Raw genomic sequence first — 16,589 nt, 5'->3', positions numbered from 1 at the left:
ACGTTAACAACTAAGTATACATATACATTGGTTTCTAAGTGCAGAGATGCCAACTGCTCCGGACACGCGAAAATAATTTTAAATAACAACAAAGTAAATTTTGAAATATGAAGTGGTGAATTATATACGAATTATTTAGAAATAGTGGTGGATAAAAATCTACTAAATTGAATTTATTAAATTAAGAATCACAATTCTTTCATACGTCAAAATGTCGTGTGTCCGTAGAGATAGGTATATAAGAAACGTCCGTAAACCTAGTGTTTATCTTTGCAAATTTAGTTTTTAGTTATTTACTGTGTGGCAAGACGGTCAATCCATGTAAAATTTGCGTGGCATTCCATGTGTTAATATCTCTAATTTGTCAAAATATTACTTTGTGAAATAATATCTTTATTTCAGTAACAAAGTGGTAGTAATATCACAGCAGTAAATTTATTTTTGAAGAAAAATTTTGCAATTACATTTCAGAAACATTAAAGACTTTATTAATATTATTAACACGTTCACGCCGGGAAAAGTGAAAATACTGGCACGGGAAAAGAGAAAATACTGGTAGAATAACTATTTCAGTATTAGATAATATTCGCGAGGAGTTAATCTATTCTTAGCAATAATAATTCACTGTAAGGAAATTTATGGCGGCGAAGAAGCAATTCTATTTAAAAATTGCATCCGTTAAAAACAATTGGTAGTTATGGATTTTTATTATTCCCGGAAAAAAACTAAATAATGAAATTTATTGTTACCTGTTTTTACTCCGGTGAGAAAATCTGAGAGAAAATCTAGCGTGACCCACTGGTGGGTCATCCCGGCGTGAACATGTTAAAAATAACTTTTGCTTCGGCTTAAATATTTGCTTTGAGTGATACCCATATGTTGTTTCGACAATCTAAATACTAAAAAGATATTTTTTAGTTAAATTTTTACACATTCACAGTTAATACAGTCTATTTTTTTTTATTGTTTTCTTTTTTATTACTGATATCTATTTATTTGTGTTTGCTGATTTGCAATTAGTGCATTTTATTTTCTTTCTTCCTTTTAGTTGAGTGATGTAATATCAGGCGGATCAACAGTGTTTAAGGAAATTGGTGTTGAAATCAAACCTAAAAAAGTAAAATTTTTTTATTGTTTAAGATTTTCAATTTAAAGCTAATTTAATTTTTACACGCTTCTCAAACAGCACTGTTAATAAAGTTCAGATTACGTATTTCAAAACATGTATGGTTATATCTTGCCAGGTGGTCAAGCGGTTAGCGTGCCTGACTACGAAGCCAATGGCTGTGGGTTCGAATCCGGCTCAGGGCATGGACGTTTCTCTGTGTGTGTTGTTTTCGAATTAAGGCCAATATTCACCGATATCATTTTGTCACTGAAGGTAACCCCTGGGAAAGACCATTAACGACCATTTGACAGTGGAACAGAGAGCATACAATGAAATAGAAGATACAATGAAGAAAATAGAAGATACAATGAAACCTCGCTCCCGAGAAGTTTCATTGTTTCTTCTATTTAAAAAAACGATGATTAAAAATGATCTAAAGTTGAGATTAAAAAAATTAAGAAGTTCGATTTAAGTTCCGCTGTCTAAACTCAAATTGAAAGGAAATTTTCCATGCTTGAGTACTATAATAACATAATTTAACGATTGATCAAAGCTAGAAGGATCATTTATTGCAAGGGTAAATACAAATGAATAGTAAATTCATTATCATCATGAACCATCTCCAGCGAAATGCGATCCGGTGGGGCATTGAGACATACAAGTCCCCTGTGGTGCTCTGCTGCATCTCATTCCACACAGTTGGTCTAAAGGCACTGGTGAAATGACTAAACTCTGGGCTTGTCTAGATTGCCATTCCTAGTGGTCTCAGATATGCGCGTTCGGTAACAAATCTGGGGATCATGCAGTCCAGGGGAGGAATTCCTGTAGCAGCCTTTCTGCGTATGGCTGAGCATTATTTGTTGAAAAATGGCTTTTAGGAGCACTGTTATGAGTAGGCTGAAGGATGTCATGAATGTACTACTGAGCTGTCATAGCACTATGGTCTCATATAAGGGGTGGTTGTGTGGCGCATGCGATGGCATCACAAATCATCGCAACGTAACCCCTCCCGCCAATCGTCGACTCCGTTTAAAGTGGTGTCATTCTAGACGAAATTGTTCTGCAAAAGAATGGGACTAGGCCGTCTTCAGTGATGAATCTAGTTATAAGTACGGCAGTGAAGACCTTAGTGTATGAGAGTCGTGACCTCGTGGCGAATGCATAAATCCTGCCAACTCCCTGCAGCAGCACACTGCTTCGACAGATGAAATCGCATACAACCAACGCCTCCTATAACTGAAAGCCTCCACACGGTTTTTTGAAGGTAGTCCGATCAGACCTATATCATACCTGCCAACTCTTAAGCCCAGCGAGGATGTTTCTTCCCAGTGGTAGTAAAATGGAATTACAAGGTTAGGTAAAAAAATGCGTTGTATTTCGAAAGAGCTTCTGTGGACAATTAAAACAGTATTGCATATTAATATAGCTGTTTAATATTTTTAAAAATAGTGGTGGTCAAAAAGATTATAAATTAAGTTTATAAATGCGAGGAATATACAGAAAGCATGCATTTCACTACAGCTTTAAATGTAGATAAAAAATTTTACGCCAACTGCATACCTGCCAACTTTTAATTCCTTCCATTATCATTTTTCCCAGTGGTATTAAAATGGAATTAAAACTTCACTTTTATGCAAACAAATACGTTGTTTTTGAGAAAACTTAAATTAACAACCATGATAGTTGTTTGGCCGATAGCTTGCGGGTGTATAAAATCAAACGTGGACTGTAAACTATTTATTTTGCGGGTGCGCTGGTAGCGCTGCGGNAAAAAGATTATAAATTAAGTTTATAAATGCGAGGAATATATAGAAAGCATGCATTTCACTAAAGCTTTAAATATAGATATAAAATTTTACGCCAAATGCGTAAAAGTCGGCAGATATGCTATTAGATGCCGCATACCCTCCAACTGCTACGGAATTTCCGTAGTTTCAGAAATCTTCTTTTCAGACGGTAGCAAAATTAATGTCTTAATATTTAAAAAAAATTAATTTTAGCGTAACTTGTCCACTATTACTTATAAAAGTGGCTTACCATATGGCTAGATTCTTAAGTTCTGATAAAAGTTTTATGAGAGATCCATTTGCTTTAAAAATTTCTACTTTGGTTCGCTACCACTAAAAAGAATTATTTTCAAAATACTGATAGATGGTAAACCAATTTGTAAAAGAACAATTTAATATGAAATCTTTTAAAAATTAGAAAGTGGTAGCAGATATATGTCTAAAAAGTTGTTTTATTTATGAATATTATTGGTTTGCCTTATTTACTTGCCAACCACTACAGATTCAATTCTCAAATATGTATGATAAATTTCTCCCAAAGTGCTTTTAAAACCCCTGGCGGGGCTGATGCTAAGATAACCACCACGTATGAGAATAAGTGCTTTTAAAATAGAATTTGGGTTCATGAGCACAAGTGGTTCGCTTTTTTAATAATCGGCGCAGACTACTTATAAAAAAACCATGTGGAGGCTTTCTGATGTAGGAGGTGATGATACAACCCACGAATTGTCCTAATATTCATCATCTGCGCCTTGACGGCCTAGCAGTACATTCGTGACATCCCTTAGCCTCACCTACTTCCATACATGGGTTGGTTCATAGGAGCTTTGTGGCCCACTTAGATCTCTTAGAAATCTGGGACCATTAAAGACGACTAGTTAGACAGTCTCCGATTTTAGTTGATTTAGTGTTACAGCAACTGTGGAAACATCATGACGCACTAGTGTCTGACCACATCTGATCCTGCGTTCGAGAAAGAAGAGGCTCAAGAGGGTTCTAAAACCTCCATTCATTTGTATTTTTTCTGTATCGAATTATTATTTTCCTTTAATTTTTTAATCATTTCTTTTTATCATCGTTGAACTTACAATGTACAGTACGCGAAAAAGGAAACGGACCATCATGAATAATTTTTGATCTAATGGTCGGATCTTTCCTTTCTGGACTCTTTCTTAAGGTTCGTGGGGACACCTCAAATATGCTAAGTAATGAGCACAGAATATATTTTAAGTAACAATATCAGACACAAACTACCACATTCCGACTTTCGTCTGTCAAACTACACCTGCTTTAGAATATAAACTTAAGGAATGCGATTGTTCTGTCAGTTATAAAGAATATGAAAATTTATTAATCGATGCTGTTGCATCTTGATTCCATTAAATTAAATTTTTACCTTGCGATAGATGGCGCAGTGTGCGCATCTGTAAGGATACATAGCTTTTCTCTTCAGTCTTTTGTTTGTTGTCGTTTCGTTAAGTTTAAATAAAAAACACTAAAAAATATTGGCTCGCACTGATTCATTTCAAACCAATAGCCAAAAAGATCCCGAGATACAACATCTGGCGCTCCAACGTAAATATCCATTGACGAAAATATGGATAACAATTGCTTAATTCAAATAAAAGTTCTTCGAACAGCCGTAACAAAAACAATAAATGAGCTGGAATCTTCAATAGAAGGTAACAACATCCAGCCAGCATCAGTAGCATTTGCTAAACTTGAAGAAAAATCGAAGAGATTGTTTGAAAATGACGAAATCGTTTTTAAATATCTGTCTTTAAATCCAGAGGATCAAACCGAAACTGATAAAGAAGAAGTAAAATCCAAATCCTCAAATCTTGATGAAGTTTTAGAAAAAGAATTGGAACAATGTGAAAATTACAGAGATAACCTTACTTCAGCGAAACTACGCTTCCAAGAATTTTCGAAATCCTACGGAAGTGTAAACAAACAAGCAGAAGTCATATCGTTAGATCGGATTAGCATCAATTTACCGAAACTCGAGCTAACAGACTTTGACGGAAATCCCAAAAATTGGTTCGCATTTTGGGCTACGTTCCAAAAAATCGATGAGGATCCTAAAATAGAGGACGACGTAAAATTCGCCTACCTGATGCAAACAACAAAAGGTAAGGCTTTCGATTTTGTTCAGTCTTATCAAGTTTCTAAAAGTGAATATAAAACTGTTATTAAAAATCTAAAATCACGTTTTGCGGATGGTAAAATGCTAATCGAGTTATATGTACGCGAATTATTAAAACTAATTTTAAATCAATCCCAAAACATGCCTTTCATTAATTTAGTAGATCAATTAGATACTCAATTGCGCTGTTTAGAAAATTTAGGTGTTACTAAAGAAAAATACGCGTGCATGCTTTATCCGTTAGTCGAAGCGTCAATTCCAGAGCATATTTTAATTGCGTGGGAAAGAGAAAGAAATTCTACTTCTCGTTCAACAAATGCAAACATACACGACCTTGAATTACTAATGCAATTCCTTCGGAACGAAGTGATCGGTATAATCAAAACATGATCTCGGTGCCAGGCGCGACGGCTTCAGCTTTGTTTAATCAAATAAAAAATGATAAACGCAAAACAAATGTATTTTGTTTATTTTGCCAAAAGGGCACTCACAGGAGTTATGATTGTTTTACTGCTCAAAAAATGACACTTCAAGAAAGAAAAGAAAAAGTAATAAAAATGAAAGCATGTTTGGCGTGTCTTAGAATTAATTGTCGTGCGGATAAATGTGGAATGAGTGACCGGTGTGTAACTAGCTCCAAAAAACACTTTCCTATTTTGTGTCCTAATTTATGCAAAGAAGAGGAAAAAACTTTTTCTTCTTTGAACAAAACCGAAACTAATAACGTCGTCAGTAATAGCTCATCCGGTTCGGCAAATATTTTATTACTAACTCTTCAAATAAAAGTATTAGGGCAGGGATGGCGAACCAATGGCACGCGTGCCATTTATGGCACCCGACACAATATTTTGGGCACGCCACCGATCACATTTGTTATTACACTATGAATTGTTTTTACTCTGCTATTACACTATGAAGCATATGTAACAATTAAATTAAAATTCACAAAAACACGCAAAATAATAAACAATTATTAATGAAAAAAATTAACAATTAATGCTAAAAAAAAGCCATTAATAACCATAAAAAACAAGCTAACAATAAATAACTAACAAAAAAAATAAACAGTCCTGCAAAAACTAACATCTTACAACCTAATAAAAGTTATTTGTCATCTAATCTGCAACAACAGAAGTCACACTGATGTTACTTTAAGTTGAATTACGCGTATAAATGAGACATTGCAAAAGTTGAGAATTGCATTTTTTCGTAGTAAATAAAGAGTTTTGAGTTGATAGTATTTAGTATTATTATTTACCCAACAATCACAAAGTCAAAACTATTTGTCGGCACGTCTCTGACCTCATTAAAATATATTTTAGATAAAATGGCACGTTGGTGCATGAAGGTTCGCCACCCCTGGTGTAGGATANAAGAAGAGGCTCAAGGGGGTTCTAAAACCTCCATTCATTTGTATTTTTTCTGTATTGAATTATTATTTTCCTTTAATTTTTTAATCATTTCTTTTTATCATCGTTGTACTTACAATGTACAGAACGCGAAAAAGGAAACGGACCATCATGAATAATTTTTGATCTAATGGTCGGATCTTTCCTTTCTGGACTCTTTCTTAAGGTTCGTGGGGACACCTCAAATATGCTAAGTAATGAGCACAGAATATATTTTAAGTTACAATATCAGACACAAATTACCACATTCCGACTTTCGTCTGTCAAACTACACCTGCTTTAGAATATAAACTTAAGGAATGCGATTGTTCTGTCAGTTATAAAGAATATGAAAATTTATTAATCGATGCACATTAATGGAATCTTGCGTATAATTTCGACAATGCTAAAATTATTTCTTCCCCAGTCATATCAGCTAATCATGATGTCCGGGAAACTTGTTTTATTATTGTTATTTGAATGCTGATTCAATTTTTATCAGCAATAGTTTCCACAGCACAACTTTCCATAATTATTTTACCCTGATTTTTGCCCCTCTCAGCCATTTTGATTTTTCCTATCCTGTTTTTCTAATTTTTTTCTCTCTCGGGTACTGTGATTTTTCTTGTCTTGTTTCTCACATTTATTTTTCCGGTTTAAGTTGACAAATTTAGGTATTATATTTTTAACACTTTTATTTCCTTTCTTCGACGTCAGGCAAGTATTTAAAATGGGCTCCTATTTTTGAGCTTTTGAAACATGTCGATTGTTATTTTCAATACGTATATATATGAAGCAAATTTAGATTTTAATCACTGTAATGTGGTAATGCGGTGTAAACTCTTTCAGTTGCACGAAATGATTTACTTATCAGAATAAAAAGTTGTAAGAATAAAATATTAAGCTACCACATCTTATGAAAAAAAATTTATTATATTTTTATTATAGCTAATTAAAAGTTTAAAAGGCTTGTTGGGTTGTAGGTCCGATCCACGTTTCTGATGAGATTGCGTTTATATTGTTGATATGGTATGTAGATGTAGAATTAGGATAAATAATAAAAATCTTACGTCACATTTATCTGTTTTGCAGTCAATTACAGAGGAAGTTCAGTACAGGAGCTACAATGTTCATAAAAGAAGTGTAAATCTACCACTTTTCTTAAAAATGTCAAATAATCTTGATTTTAGCATTTGCTTAAATAATCCTACCAGGGTCAAGGTAACATCCACAATTGTAAAGCATTTGCTGGAGGCACAAAATTTAGCGAATGCTGTGCTGGACAATAATTGATATTTTTACGACGCGTATGAAACTGAATACTTGCCTCTGAAGTCTTATTTTTTTAAGAATCAATTTTTACATTTCAAGTAAATGCCCCATCAATAAATTTCGCGCAAGGGAGTGGGCGTTACTTGGCACATGCTCTCAAATAGGGGTACACAATGACCAGTTACGCCTACTTTCTACCCAGACCTCACTTTAGACGTCTAACATCATTCGGTATGCGAAACGGCACATAAAATCGTTAAAATTTCATTTTTCTCATATCTGCTAAGTACATACTATTAAAAATTGCAGCATTTTAAGGAGAAATATTGATAGTTCATGACTTTTGGCATAACATATAGATCGAAAATACTTTATAATAATAAATAACATAGTTTTAATTCATTTATCTTTAAATATATATAAATTTATATTTATTTATAATATTATTTCAAGTACCTAAATTTTGTGCAAAATGACACAAAAGTTATCAATTGAGAAGTTCATTGGAGGAAGCAGTTAAATGACATTTTTGTGAAATTGAGTAAATGAGCTAAAATGTTTTTACGTCGCTTGTTTTTGTTGCATTACTATCTTAATGCTTTTGGAATATTTGAGAAGACATTACTACAAAATTTTTGGGGGTATATTTATTTGTCCATAACTCTTTTACAAAGGGAGGAGTCTTGCTAAGAATTTGTTTGTTTTTCTAGAGGATTTATAAATTTCTTTTAACGAATATAACTTGTTCCAACTGTTCAAATAAATATACATTGATTTAGGGTCATATTCTGGAAATAAAATTTTAAAAACTTCAATTGGGAATAAACTGGCATCAAGTCTCATCTAGCCTTGTTAATCCGTCTAGTATAATCCGCAATTCAGTCATCATTTGCCTACTAATTTCGAAGAATCGGTCGACTATAGCCGTTTACAGAGAGTCTACTGTCTAAAGAGTCTTTTTGTGGATGTGCTAATTTCCTCTTATTTTTAAATAGTATCCTGAATTTATTTTTAAATAGTATTTCCTACTATCTCAGAATCAAAGAATCATTGCGTTTTAAAAATTAGTTACCTCAAAAAATTTTGACAATAATCGTAATCGTAAAAGTTTTTGCGATCGGTGGACATTCTGTCCAGCTTATTCAACTAATAATAAGACAAAGAAATATAGAGCATGAAGTGTACTAGTGCATTTATTTGTTAATTATTGAGAATTACATCAAAAATAGGATTTAACATTCCTGATAATATATCAATTTCTTTTATGTGTTAATATGGGAAGAGAGAAAAAATGCTTTAAGTAAGTAACGGCTATAAATGTCGAGAGTTTTCATGGAAAATCTGTAGCAGAACATGATAGTTATCATTGAAAATTTGTAACAAATCATGATAGTTTTCATGGAAAATCTGTAACAAAACATGATAGTTTTCCCTTCCAAACAATAAACTGACGCAAAATTTCATATAAAAAGTCATACCCAAATTTAAAGAAAAAAAATGTGTTTTTGAGCACGATCTCCAAATTAGAAGTATGAAGCAACGCACTATTAAAAATGGTCTAAAGTTGAAATTAAAAAAATTTAAAAGTTCGATTCAGATTCAAGTCTTTTTTCTTTATTAACCTTGTTTTTTAATTTGCTGCTCTAAAATAAATCTAATTTTTAATATTTAATTATATCGCAATTTAAATTTTTAATTTTCTTTGCTGAAGTTTACACATGATTTTTGAATAACAAAAACAGAAATAGTTAATTTTTCAATGTCCCTTTGTCCTCATTGACCCTGCTCTCCCCTATAGACATTTCAAAAACTAGCTCTTCCGAAAAGATTTATCAAAATGTAGGAAATTTTCCATGCTTGAGTACAATAATGATATAATTTAGTGATTGATCAAATAAAAAGGATCATTTATTGCAAGGGTAAATACAAATGAATAGTAGTTTTATTATCATCATGAACCATCTCCAGCGAAATGCGATCCGGTGGGGCATTGAGACATACAAGTCCCCTGTGGTGCTCTGCTGCATCTCATTCCGCAGTTGATCTAAAGGTACTGCTGAAACGACTAAACTCGGGGCTTGTCTAGATTGTCAATCCTTGTGGTCTCAGATATGCGAGTCCGGGAACGAATCTGAGGATCATGCAGTCCAGGGAAGGATGCTGCCAAGTAATTCCTGTAGCAGCCGTTCTGCGTATGGCTGAGCATTGTTTGTTGAAAAATGGCTTTTAGGAGCACTGTTATGAGTAGGCTGAAGGATGTCGCGAATGTAGTACTGAGCTGTTATGGCACTATGGTCCCATATAAGGGGTGATTGTGTGACTTATGCGATGGCATCACAAATCATCGCAACCCCATCTCTCTCACCTATCGCTGCCTTCGTTTAAAGTGGTGTCATTCTAGACGAGATTATTCTGCAAAAGAATGGAACCAGGCCTTACTTCAGTGATGAATCTAGATATAAGTACGGCAGTGAAGACTGCATGAGAGTGGTGACCTCGTGGCGAATGCATCAATCCTGCTAACTCTCTGCAGCAGCACGCTACTTCGACAGATGGAATGATAGTATAAGATGAAATCGCATACAACCCAAGGATTATCCTAATATTTCTGCTACTGTGCCATGACGGCCTAGCAGTACGTTCGTGACATCACTTAGCCACACGTGATTCCATGCATGACTAGGTTCATAGGAGCTATGCCAAAAGTTTGTGGCCCACTTAGATCTCTTAGAAATCTGGGACCACTAAAGACTAGTTAGACTGCCTCCGATTTTAGTTGATTTAGTAATGCTGTTACAGCAACTGTGGAAACATCGTGACAGACTAGTATGCCTCAATGCCTCACCACATCGGATTCTGCGTTCGAGAAAGAAGAGGCTCAAGAGGGTTCTAAAACCTTGAATGATTTGTATTTTATCTGTATTGAATTATTATTTTACTTTGATTTTTTAATCACTTCCTTTTATCATCGTTGTACTTACAATGTACGGTACGCGAAAATAAAAACGGACCACCCTGAATAAATTTTTATCTAATGGTTGGATCTTCCCGGTCTGGACTCAATCTTAAAGGTGTGTGTCACCTCAAATATGATAAAAAATAATTTCAGTTACAAGTAATAAGCTCAGTTAAGTTACAAAAATCAGACACAAATTACCACATGTTGACTTTATTTCGTCAGTGAAACTACTCGTGCTTTAAAATTTAGATTTACCGCTAGAAAGACTGAAATACCTATATTGCCCAAAAGCAGTCAAAATGACTGCATTGTGAAAGAATAACTAATGTATAAATAAATTTGTTTAAAATTAATTTTTAACATTATTCTCAGTTATATAACAAGTTATTAGTGAATATCAACAACAAAAATAATTATAAAATTCACTAAATTCTAAGAAATTGTGTCATATTATACATCACTGTTTTTCTAATTGAAATTAAAAAACCGGTCAAAATGACTTCCTTGGGCAATCTAGTGTTAAGGAATGCGTTTGTTATGTCCATTATCAAGAATATGAAAATTCATTAATCGATGCACATTAATGGATTCTTGGATATAATTTCGACAATGCTAAAATTATTTCTTCCCCAGACATATCAGCTAATCATGATGTCCTGGTAACTTGTTTTATTATTGTTATTTGAATGCTGATTCCCTTTTTATCAGCAAGTTTCCACAGCACAATTTTCCATAATTATTTTACCCTGATTTTTGCCCCTCTATGCCATTGTGATTTTTCCTATCCTGTTTTTTTAATTTTTTTTCTCTCTCGGGTACTGTGATTTTTCTTGTCTTGTTTCTCATATTTATTTTTCCGGTTTTCGTATACAAATTTAGGTATTATATTTTTAACACTTTTATTTCCTTTCTTCGACGTCAGGCAAGTATTTAAAATGGGCTCCTATTTTTGAGCTTTTGAAACATGTCGATTGTTATTTTCAATATGTATATATATGAAGCAAATGAAGATTTTAATCACTGTAATGTCCCTTTCAGTTGCACCAAATTATTTGTTTAACAGAATAAAAAGTTTTAAGAATGAAATATTAAGCTTCCACATCTTATAAAAAAATTTATATTATATTCATATTATAGCTAATTATCTAATTAATATATTTTCTAAAAATATTAAAATTTTAAGAGGCTTGTCGGGTTGTAGTTCCGATCCACGCTTCTGTTGAGATTGCGTTTATATTGTTGATATGGTATGTAGACGTAGAATTAGGATGGATAATAAAAATCTTGCGTTACATTAATCTGTTATGCAGCGAATTACAGAGGAAGTTCAGTGCAGGAGGTATAATGTTCGTGGAAGAAGTTTAAATCTACCACTTTAATTAAAAATATCAAATAAATTTGATTTTAGTATTTGCTTAATAATGTCTGTGAAGATCTAAACATATAGTTTCATTTGTAAAGCATTTGCTAGAGGCATAAATAAAACTTCTAGCGAATGCTGTGCTGGCTGATAAGCGATATTGTTATGACTACGACGCGTATGTAACTGAACTGAATTCATGCGGAAGTTTTTTTTTTAATGAATTAATTTTTTACATTTCAAGTAAATGCACCATTAGTAAATTTTGCGCAAGGCAGTGGGCGTTACTTGGTACATGCTATCAAATTGGGGTACACAATGAACAGTTACGCCTACTTTCTACACAGACCTCACTTTAAACGTCAAACATTCAGGACAGGGGTGAAAGCGAGACGGAAACGAGGAAAGGCTGGTAGTAAAACCTTTCCAGTTATAGCTAGTTTTGGGGAGGAGTTTACTTATTCTTTTTTTAAATTTTCAACAATATCTACCTTATCTTGGAAAAGAAGCAGTTTTATACATATGCCAGAATTATAATAGAAATCTTGATAGTTACAAATATTTCATTTTTTTCGAAAAAAATGCTGGAATGAAATGTTTTACGTACCAGGTTTTTCTCTTTTCCGTCTTGCTATATAAGGGCTTTCACCCATGATTCAGGATGCGAAACAGCACGTAAAATCATTAAAACTTCATTTTTCTCATATCTGCTAAGTGCATACTATTAAAAAATTTTAACATTTTGAGGAGAAATATTGATAGTTTATGTCTTTCGGCATAAAAGTTAATTTAAAATACGTTATAAAAATAATATTAAATAACGTACTTTAAATTTAATTATCTTACAAAATATATATTCATATTTATTTATAATATTATATCAAGTACCTATATTTTGTGCAAAATTACACAAAAATCATCAATTGAGAACTTCATTGGAAGAAGCAATTAAGTGACATTTTTGTGAATTTGAGTAAATGAGCTGAGCTAAAATGTCTATACTTCACTTGTTTTTGTAGCTTTACTATCTTAACGTTTTTTGAATATTTGCGAAGACATTACTACAATATTTTGGGGGGTATACTTTGTCCATAACTCTTTTACAAAGGGAGGAGTCTTGCCAAGAATCTGTTTGTTTTCAAAGAGGAAAGGATTAAACAGTTCCCGGTCAGCATCGAGAGAGTTCTAGGCTGCCGCTACAGTGCTTTCGCTGCGAAGCCTTTGAACACTCACAGAGTTCTTGTTCTGACAAACCCAGATGTATGAAGTGTGCCGAAGGGCACTATTCCTATCAGTGCAAGAAAAGTAAAGACTCTCCTGCAACTTGTTGCAACGGCAAAAAAGCCCATACCTCCAGCTTCACTGGGTGTGAGGCCCGCCCCAGCAGAAAGAGCCTACAGGGGAAAAAGAACAGCCCAGCGTCATCAGCCTACGGACTTGTCTTCATCGTAAAAGAATTACAGGACCTCCTGAGAAACGAAGAAGTGCCCAGCCTTCTCCTATCCCTACTCAAGGATATCTCCACAGAGACTTAACTTCGGTTATCACATCACCTCCCTTCCCTTCCTCCACGTTTTCTTCTCGATGAAAGAGCAGATATACTTTTTAGGATAGGTACTCTGAAAAATCTGAATAGCTAGTAGTCTAATATAAATATTTTCTTAACCCCTTGGGGACGGGTGATTCAGAAAAGCATTCGTACAAAATGAGGATCAGGACGTAATTAAATAAAAAACGGTAACTTAAATGTAGTCGTTTCTAATTTGACAGACTTACTTTGCTTTTACTTTAATTATTGTTAGTTTAATCATATATATAATCAATGTTAATTCAAAGTATAACTAAATAGTTTTATTTTGAACAAAGTAATGGTGAATTAAATAAATAAAACAATTATAACTCCGCCCACAAATAATCTGCTAAAGAAATACTTTGATTACCAGTTTAATCTTTTTATCCTGGTTGACACGGTTTTATGCTGGCACGTATTTGTGACAGTCGGCGCGAAAGGGTTAAAAGAGAATGTTCGAAAAGGCTTGTCGGATTGTTGGTAGGATCCACGCTTCTGATGAGCTTGCTTTTTTATTGATGCGATATGTAGATGTAGTTAGATAATAGAAATCTTACGTTACAGTTATCTGTTATACAGTCAATTGCAAAGGAAGTTTAGTACAGGAGGTATTTAATGATTGACAATAATATTTTAAGAGTATGTTTACTGAAATCTTTTTTAAGAATTAATTTTTAAATTTCAATAAAATACGCCATTGGTAAATTTTGTACATGGAAGTGAGCGTTATTATGTACTCGTTATCCAATAGGAGTGCACCATGAGCAGTTACGCCTACTTTCTACCGAGACCTCACTTTAAACGTCAAACATCATTTGGTAAGAATTATAAGCGCTATTCAAATTGTGCGGAAAGATTTCTTAATGGTTACAATAAGGAAAATTGATCAAATTTTTTCGGTATGTTATTAAGACTTCTAGTGCATCTAATTTGAATCTGTCTAAAACGTATTCTCCTTACTCCAAGCAGGAAACATTAAGATTTTTTTTTCATGTAGCCATTCTAATATGGCGAAAGACATGTTCCCTTACCTGAGATTTGTCATTTTGTTAAATTAAGACTTTGAAAAATGAGGAAGAAATTATACTTTCCAAAAGCACCATATTCAAAAGATATAACATGGCTTGAATGATGCCAAGTATTGTAAATACATTTTACAATATCATTTACATACATTTCAGAATTCATATATCGTAAAAGATTCGATGGACTATTCGAATATCATGCTCAAGCGATTTCGAAAGATCAACTTTCAACTAATCATCACGATTGGTTTCTCAAGCTGACATAGGAGAGAGTCATTTTCAAGATCCGTTTAGAGGGAATATACGCAATTTCGATGTTCATATAATTTTCCTTGCTGTAGTGATGACATTGGAGACAACATCTGACGCTGAATAGTTGAGCGTTGATACCTGGCACTGTTAATACCTTGATCACCAAGAAGGCTCCCGATTGTTCAAGATCGTTCATCAGCTCGGTGTGGATAGCATTCCCCTCGGAACGAGAAAGACGTGACGCAAGACGATTCTGTCCTCTATCAAGGTCGGAGTGAGGACCCCGTAGGAAATTACTGATGCACGTGGAAAACTTTTTCTTGACTGAAAAATTGTGATACTGTGAAAAATCCTGTACGGATAACTCTCCAGATCACTCATGTATAAACAAGCCCCGATTTGTTTGGGAAGACCTCTCCAATGAATTGTCCCGAGATGAAGATATCCTCAATGAGGCAAATAGCTTCAATAAACTGGAATTCACTAAATGTGCTAGTGTAGTAAAAGGGTTAAAGGACGAGAGAATAAAGAGTATTTCGAGACAACGCGGATATTTCCAGTCGCGCAATAATGACAAGTTCATGATTGAGCAATACAAATATCAGCTCAAAAGTCTTACTGATACCTTGCCAAGCTTAGAAGGTAAGTGCAATTTACATGATTATTTGCTGAATCACTGGCCTAATGCCTCTATCACACGAGAGAAAAATAAGCCACTTGTGTGCTATGCGGTGGTGACCAGACAGCCAGTTATAGAAAATGTACTAAAGCCCCTCAGTTCAGGATGAACAGATTTATAAACAATAGAAATGAGAATAGACCAAATTACAGAAATAATTACAATCAATTCACCCATCAATTTAACTGCACTCAACAGAGGTACACCCGTCCTCTGGGTCAACCGACTTATGCCCAAGTAGCCAGCAGAGATGTTGATCTACCCCCTGATGACATAGATTCCCTAAACGTCGATAAACGTGTAGAAAACACTTATCAAAAAGTTGCTCAATTTATCGAAATTTTAGAGAATAAATTCTGTAATATCATTGAACTGGTTGATAAATTAGAAAATGCTGATAGCACAGTAGATCTAATCAAAGTTCTTTTTTCAAAATCAGTCCCCTCAAAGAATATTAAATGAACAACTCCTTTTTCAGTAAATTTAAAAACCTTCTTGTTGTATCATGGAATGCCAATGGCCTCCGTAGCAAAATTAACGAACTTAAGCATTTTATCAACCAATACACCCCTGACATATTACTTACACAGGAAACCAAACTTGTCACTGCTCACTTTTTTAAAATACCTAATTATCTAATTTATCACACCAAGTCACATCGATGGCATTTTTTAGTACACAAGCCTGTGGTGGAACTGCCATTATAATCAAAAGGAATATTAATCACAAGCTTCTTGATTACCTCATCATCATCATCATATCTGGCTAGACAGCCCAGGGTGGGCCAGTGCCTTCCTTTGAATTCGAATCCACTTCAANACCCTTGAGCTATTTTTCTCCCCATCCCAATCTATTGTCATTTCTAGTGTCAATGCCCCCCCCAACGCCCCGGCTGCCTTTATCAGCGACCTCGAAAATCTAATTTCCTACGGTTTGATTATCTTTCTGGCTGGTGACTTCAACACTAAACACAGCACATGGAACAACAATGATAGCAGCCGCCTGGGCACCTCTCTATTCAATTTCATCAGTCCCGCAGTGGA

This window comes from Parasteatoda tepidariorum, chromosome 6, assembly GCF_043381705.1.
Source record: "Parasteatoda tepidariorum isolate YZ-2023 chromosome 6, CAS_Ptep_4.0, whole genome shotgun sequence".
NCBI classification, from domain to species: Eukaryota; Metazoa; Arthropoda; class Arachnida; order Araneae; family Theridiidae; genus Parasteatoda; species Parasteatoda tepidariorum.
The sequence above is the reverse complement of the archived record's forward strand: the minus strand, read 5'-3'. Positions refer to the sequence as shown.